The sequence below is a fragment of the Fukomys damarensis genome, unplaced genomic scaffold (assembly GCF_012274545.1).
Source record: "Fukomys damarensis isolate Sample0158 unplaced genomic scaffold, DMR_v1.0_HiC HiC_scaffold_19, whole genome shotgun sequence".
Lineage (NCBI taxonomy): Eukaryota > Metazoa > Chordata > Mammalia > Rodentia > Bathyergidae > Fukomys > Fukomys damarensis.
The window spans coordinates 27,821,771-27,829,354 of record NW_022900931.1 but is presented as its reverse complement, the minus strand read 5'-3'; the positions used below and the strand labels follow the sequence as shown (position 1 = coordinate 27,829,354).

The following is a 7,584-nucleotide window of genomic DNA, read 5'->3' as shown; positions in this document are numbered from 1 at the left end:
GCTTTCTGTGTGACCTCAGGCTCTCCTGCAGCCCCGCAGAGTGGAAACTATTGTCTCTAATTGATGGGTGAGGAAACCAGGCTCTTAGTGGCTGGTGACAGCATTTGCCCAGGGTCACACATCAGTGTGTGGGAGAACGGGCTCCAGGAGCCTCACCACCCAAGCTCCTCAGGCTCACACTGTTTAAGAAGCCGGACATGGGGTCTCTGTGGGCGAAGCTCTCCTGCCCCACCCCGCACACCTGCTGGGATGAGGGTGGGCTGTCTGGGCCTCCTGTGCTCCCTGACAGGGAGGTTAAATCCTCTTTGAGGGGGTCAAATGAAGCGACCCTGATGGACAGTCAGACAGACAGCCAGCCATGGAGGGAGGCTGTGATGACTGTGCCTGGGCCTGGCAGGAGGACGCAGAGCAGATCCTCCTGTCTTGCCTTCACCCAGACTTCACTGCAGATCGGCCAGAAAAATGATACCCTTGTGATCTCTTTGGACCAACGACTCTGTGGTAGAGGAGGAATGTGGGGCCGGATCCAGCTTCCTATTGGGGCTGGCAGCAGCCAAGTCTCTCTGGGCAATTTTTCCCTGATGAAAATGTGATGGACTTTTAAGAGGTTTCAAAGCCCAGGGGAAGATGGTGTGATAAGGGCTGGGAGGCTGGGCTGCCTCGAGTGCCTCAAATCTCTGTGGCTCCGGGAGGGGAAGAGGCAGGCATGGCATCACTCGTTACAGCAGAAAACAGAAGCCAGGCACAGCAGGGCCGAACTCGCTGGGCTGACTGCCTTTGGCCCAGTTAGTGATCACCCTCAATGTGGGGGTGTCCGGAAGACAGGTGCTCGGAACCTTGTCTTTGACCTGTAAGGCTGTCGCTCATCACAGCGCCTATGGTATTTTACGGATGCTGTCTGGTGCTGGGGACAATGACCTCACAAAGAAGGCGAGGGTGGCAGTGATGTGATGACATCACCAGAGGTCTCTGTCCCTTTAGAAAGAACATCATGGACTGTGCTGGAGGAGCTGCCTATTCCCACTGAGGCTAAGACCGCACAATCTGCCCAGCCTGGTGACAAACCAGGCTTTTCTAACACAAGCTACAAACATGGGGGCCATGGGAGATGGGCCATGACTCTCTTCAGTGTACAGACCATGGCTCCAGCCCTCACTGGATCCCCAGCAACTCCCTGAGCGGGTCCAGCACTAACTGACTCCTGTAGGGTGCCCCCCTTTCCAATTCCTCCCTGCAGGGGCGGACGTGCTCTGCTCAGAGATTCTGCCACCCAGCGCTTGGGGAACGTGGACAGCCTAACACCCCAAGGTGGGTGCTTCAGCCCCTTTACAGGAGCCACACGTGTCTTAGAGACCTGGCAGAAATCGCTGAGTAGCAGCACCTCCAGCGCCCAGCCCAGGGCCTCTCCATCTGGGCAGCCAGGGCTGGGGTGACCACGTGGGCTGGCTGAGGTGTTGCTAGCTCCAGGTCTCGTGATCCTCCTGCCCATTCTGCTCCCTCCTCATTTCTCTCCCAAGCTTCCCTCCCCTCTAGACCCCTTGCACACTTAGCCGCACCTCAGGGCCTGCCTGTGAGCAGACCAGCATGCACCTTAACCTTCCAACAGTGCTGGTCAAGGTGCTGAGCAAGGCCAGAAACCAGAAACAGCCCCAGCTGGGAGGAAGGAGGAGGCAGCCACTGCAGTCTGGGTGTACAGCTGACACCAGAAAGATGACCTGACCTGCCCAGGTCCACTCAACAGCGCTGCAGGCAGGGGCTCAAGGCTCTGCGATCTGCATTTCCTCGAAGCTTGGTGAGTTTTCTGACTGGTCCCAGCCCCAGCTTCCCATATGGACAACCGGACAAGCCACACAATGCATCACAGTTCTCCTCTCACGTGACCTAAAGAGAATTCCAGAGACAAAAAAGTAGATTTGCAGCTCCGTAGGGCTGGAGAGGATGGGCTGTAGTCACAGGGCTTCCTTCCATATGGCCAAAAACAAGGCTACGAGCCTGTGTGAAGGTGCTCAACTCTTTGAATAGTAAGTACATTGGAAGGGTGCTCAGTAAGGCAATTGCTGTCACGTGTTTCGATCAATGACTCGCTGACCCTCACTGCTATGGCCCAGGTCCCTGGCGTCTGCATGGCCCCTGGGGATGTGTGTCCTCCTGGTGTTTATTTAGTCTCTGATCTTCAGAAGCCGGTGAACAGCCCTGGAAGAGGTCTCCTGAGGCAGCTGCTGTTTACTCCCGCTGGGTCTGCAAAGGAACATGGGGCAGCACCGGGATCTTTCTCCTGACGCGCGGACTTAATTCCCAGTGTCCTGTTTTAAAAGAGACACTGATGAGCTGAGCTCATCCCGAAGGAAGATGGACAGCGAGCAAAGAGGCCCAGGTCCCTGAAGAGCTGCCGAGAAGCTGGGCACAGAGAAGAGACCTCTGGGACGTGGCTGTCATTCTGCATTTTGAGGTCTGTGTGGAAGCCAGGGGAGCAGCGAGGAGGAGAGGAGACTAGGCTCCCCCACGTGTGTGGAAATCTACATGTGGGGTCTGAGCCCCAAAGAGAAGAGGAGGAATGGAAGGAAAAGGGGTGGGGAGGGGAGGGAAGAAAGAAAAGGAAAGAAGGGAAGGGGAGGGGAATGGAGAGGGGAGGGAGGGAAACCGAGGACGGGGAGGAGGAAGGGAAGACGCCGAGATGGGATGACAGTGCAGAGATCCCGCAAGACAGTTTGGGGCACAGAGGTGACAGTGCTCTGTCTCAGGCCCCCCCAAGCCCTGGTGATATAAGTTTGCATCTGGCTTCCTTTGACCGAGGTGGGAAGCAGCCTCTCCCTGGGGCCCTGTAATGCGTGCTAGGCCCAGTTACAGCCCCCAGAGGCCAAGCCAGCACGATGCAGCCCCAGGCTACCTTCAGGGCCCTCAGCAAAGCAGGGCAAGGACACACTGGAAGTTGGGCCTCGAGTGACAGGAGTGCAAGTTGGGGCTCCAGGCAGAGCTGCACCAAGAGAACCTGTCTCCACCAGCACTGTCACTTGTCCCCAAGGGTTAGGAGGGATGCAGCAAGCTGTCCACTCCCAAGAAAGGGGAAAGACTTTCACTCCTCGGATCTGTGCCAATACTGGGGAGAGCAAGCGGTTTCACAGCCCCACTGGAGCAGCTTTGGGACCCCAAATTCTGGACTCCTCCCCCAGAGCCCACCGGGCTGATCGTGCTTATTTCAGGGTGCACCACTGTGGGCCGGCGCTGCTATGTGGACCCTGTTTCTACTCCTTGTGCCAGGCACCGGCCCTCATCCCTCACCAGCCTCGGCTCGGAAGGAGAAGGCACACTGTTTCAGACGCCCATTTCCGTGCTGTGGTCACTACTTATATGTGCCCCAGGAAATACAGACTTTTATTACTCATTTTTAATTTTTAAAACTGTATCACTGTCATGGGCTTTGTGGGATTTAATTTTGCCCTGACTGTGTTGTCCAAACTGAGCCTGATTTGTCCCTGCAGTGGGTGCCTCAGAGCTGCATCTGTTCTGACATTTCAAAGACTGTGTACTCTTCCACTGTAAAGTGCTTCATGCTACACTGAGCGGGATGCTCACTCGGGGCCCCTCAGAAGACTCTTCGCTCTCTGGGACCAGCTGGTCCTCCAGAGACAGCTGTGACGGGGAGCAGGCCCAGGGCCCCCAGCCATCTCTGCCTCCTCCCTGGCGTATGGTCTTTTCCCTCTGCTGGCTGCGCTCCACTGTGACAATTTGCCACGCGTGAGCCAGGCAGACGCAGGCACCATGCTGTTTCGTGTTCAGCCTCCTAAGCCGTGAGCTACATAAACTTCTTCTCTTTGTAAGCTCCAAGGCTCAGGGATTTCACAAGAGTAATGGAAAGCAACCTCACACAGGCACCTTTTCCTGAGTGGCTGCGACCATTTATGAGCCTGGAGCAGTGAAAGATATGCTGACCTACACTTGGTTTGGTTAGCCGCCCCCCACCCCGCCGCCTGGTGTCAGGAACTGAACCAGGGCCCCAAGCCAGACCTCTTGTATCACTGAGCTGCCTCCTCAGCCTGTGCTCGCTTTTAACTCACTTCAGCTTAAGGAATCTGAATGCCACTGAGTTGGAGGGTTTGTTTATCATCTGTGTTTCCTCTTGTGTGGAACATCCACCTGATCTCTTTTCTGCTTTCATTTCTTACTGTTGTGTAGGAGTCCTTTACACATTTTTTTATCTAACCTGCCTTACCTCATCTTTTCATTTTCTTTAAGACATCATTTGATATTTTTGGCTTTAACGCCTCCAACACTTTCTGTGTTTTGTTTGAGAAATCTTTCTCTGCCCCATGGTGTAAAAGATGTATGTTCTACTGAATTTAGAATATACAAACTGAAGGTTAAAACAGTGTATGTTTTCTTTTTTACAGCTCAGTCATTATGAATGGTTTGCTTTCCTACGATGTGAGGTAGGGAATGTGTTTAATCTCTTCTGTGCGGATTAGCATTTTTTTCAGCTTTGTTTCTTGAATAGCATCTCCTTCCCCCCAAACAATCATGGCTCCCTTTGCATTTCGCAGTTCCGAATGTGCACAGGTTGTCTCTGTGCCTCTGACCCTGTTCCACCCACCTGCATGTCCAACACGGCTGCCAAGCCTGGATTACTCAGGCAGACCCGAGGTGACCTCTCCCTGTTTCCCCAAACTGGCAATGATGTGCTCTTTCTCCAGAACCTCTGCTTCTTGGGTTTCCTTTCTTCCTGACCTACTCATATCTGTAGTCTGAACTTGTCATGCCCAGAGTCTCAGCATGTACAAGCTGGAGGACCGAGCACTTGGTTCCTCAGGGTAGCACTGCCGTACCCGGCTTGCCCCTCCACGGCCAAGACCCAGCCCAGCCCAGCAGCTCTCATCCTGGGGGAGTTCTCATAGTGCCTAGAGGGCCAGAGTCCCTGGGTACAGCTTTACTAACACCCAGGAAAACATTGGCAATGGGAAGCAAAAGTCCAAGGCCTCAAGGGTGTCCCTGGTTTGTGGATGAGTCCAGCTTTCCTGAGATTCGATCCCACCTAAATGAAAAACAGTGTGATTTCAGAGGTTTCCTTGATTCTTTCTGTACCTCATGGTGGGACTTCTGGGGGTTAAGAAGGCTCATCACAGGGATTTTTAGAGGCACAGTGAGAAATAGAGCTCAGAGCTCAGAGTGCAGAGGAAGTTAGAAGCAAAATGGCTTTTTGAGCTATCAGATGACTATCTGGAAGTTACAGGTGTTGAGGCCCTGAAGAAGAGATGGGTCCCGGGGTCATCAGAGAGAGTCCTGGCAGCCTGTGGGGGTGCAGAACTAAGTGGTCATGGCCAGTGGAGACGACTCCGTGCCAGGGGAGGGCTGGTGAGTCACCAGAACAGCGGTATCGGCCCTCAGTGTAGGTCTTTTCTCTGCCTGGTGCCCCCTGGCCAGCAGGCCCCGGCTCTTGGGAAAGTCTGTCAGCACAATGGCCTTGTGTTAGGAGTCAGAGAGGGATGAGGAGCAACAGCTGCTTGGCTGGGGTGGGGAGTGGGAGCCCATGTTAGTGAGAGGCGAGAGTTCCACAAAGACGAGAGCAGGCATCCACGGGCCATGGGGACACAAGGCCTGTGCTGGGCAGGCTCCAAGACACTCTGGGCTGGCCCGGGAATGGATACTTAGCCCTTGTCCTTGGGTCTGAAGGCAAAGGAACAATGGAGGCCCAAGGGGGTGAACTCACTTAGCGAGGCACAGTCAGTGGGGTGACCTGGGCTGGGATGGCCACACAGGCCTGTGGGAACTGCAGTCTGCTCTGGGCCTTCCTTCTGGTGCTGGGCAGGCAGGTCTGGGGCTGAAGGGAGAGTGGAGCCCCACAGGGCAGGGTGGCCACCCACAGGCCTCGTCCCCTGACACTGCCTCCTTCAGAGGGAGGGAAAGCTTTCCTCCTGCCTCCCTCCTGACTTCCCACAGCTGCAGCAGGGCCACAGCAGGCTCTGTGAAGCCCGCGTAAGTTTCACCTGCAGCCAGCAGGCTGGTGGGAGAAAAGAATCAGTCCCCAGGGGGGCAGGGTTGCCCCCTGCACATCACTGACCCTGAGTTCCTCTCCGGAGCTGATCTCTTTTTGTATTTTTTTATTGTGGTAAATACATGTTTAAGCCACTTCACTATTTTAACCGTGGGTAAGGACGCAGTCTATGCTTTTGATCTCATTTATCTGTCATCCGTCTCCTGGAGCAGAATCCCTGCACCCACTGCCCAGGAAACCTCCACTCCTCCCTCTCCAGCTGCTGTTAACCTCCAATCGCATCTACTTCCTGTCTCCATGAACCAAACTGCTCTGGACAACTTACACAAATAGAAGCAAACAGTATTCATCCTTTTCTGTCTGCTTACTTAGCACAGTGGCTTCAAGACATAGCAAGTGGTAGAAATGTATTCTTTTTCTGGCTGAATAATATTCCACTGCAGGGCCAGGGCTTTAGCTCAGTGGTGCTTTACCTGCCTGCCAAGCACAAGGTCCTGAGTTTGACTCCGGATACAAAAGAATAATTTCATCTGCTGTTGATAACAGCCATTACAATGAGTGTAGCACTGAGTCTCATGGCAGTTTTGATTTGCGTTTTCCTAGTGACACAGTACTTTTTCATGTGTTTGATGACCTCTTGCAGGTCCTCTTTTGAGAAATGTCTATTCAAGTCCTTCACTGACTTTTCTACTGGATTGCTTGACTTTTGGTTGTTGAATTGTAGTTCTTTATATAATCTGGATATTATCCTTTATCTTATATATCATTTGAACATATTTTTCCTATTCTGTGTGGTGCTTCTCTTGATAGTGCCCTTTAATGTACAAAAGTTTTTAATTTTGATACAATCTAATTTATCTTCTTCTCTTTCATTGTCTGTGCTTTTGTGTCAAACCAAGGCAACCATTGCCAAGTCCAGTATCTTGAAGCTTCTCTCCTATTTTCTCCAAGAAGCTCTGTAGTGTTGGCTCACTTGTTTAGACTGGCTGGGATCTCCTGAGATCCCATGTGACTGTTAATACGAGTTTTCCCAAGGACCTACAAATGTAATTGTAGTTTTGATAAGGGTTTCATTGAGTAGCTGTGGTTGATGTTGCTTTGGGTATGCTGTCATCCTGATAATTTTATATTTTCCAACTCATAAATATGGGATGCCTTTCCATTTATTATCCCTCCTTCAATTTCTTTCAGTAATGTTCGTAATTTATCATAAACAAGTCCTCAACATTCTTTTTTTTTTTGTTTTTTTGAGGTAGGGTCTCACTACATAGTTGAGACTGACCTGGAACTCACTATGTAGCCCAGTCTGGTCTCGAATTCACAGCGATCCTCCTGCCTCAGCCTCCTGAGTGCTGGGATTACAGGCATGCACCACCATGCCCAGCCTCACTCCACATTCTTAATTAAGTCTTTACACATTTTATTTTCCATGTTATGATAAACTGAATTGTTTCTTTAATTTCCTTTTCAGATTGTTCATTTTACAGAAGCACAACTGATTTTGGAGTTGATTTCTTACTGTTCAACTTTACCGAATTTGTTCACTGTGTATGTGTAAAATATCATGCTACCTGCAAACAGTAATAATTTTATTTCTC

The 7,584-nt window shown here is 51.8% G+C and overlaps 1 long non-coding RNA gene across 1 annotated transcript; it reads left to right on the top strand.

Annotated features, from left to right (window-relative positions):
- The first annotated feature begins 1,217 nt into the window (after positions 1 to 1,217).
- Positions 1,218 to 3,364, top strand: LOC104853571. The gene is made up of 4 exons (XR_777824.2): positions 1,218 to 1,308; positions 1,607 to 1,792; positions 2,178 to 2,449; positions 3,201 to 3,364. It is a non-coding gene; the product is annotated as an uncharacterized LOC104853571 (long non-coding RNA).
- The last annotated feature ends 4,220 nt before the right edge of the window (positions 3,365 to 7,584 follow it).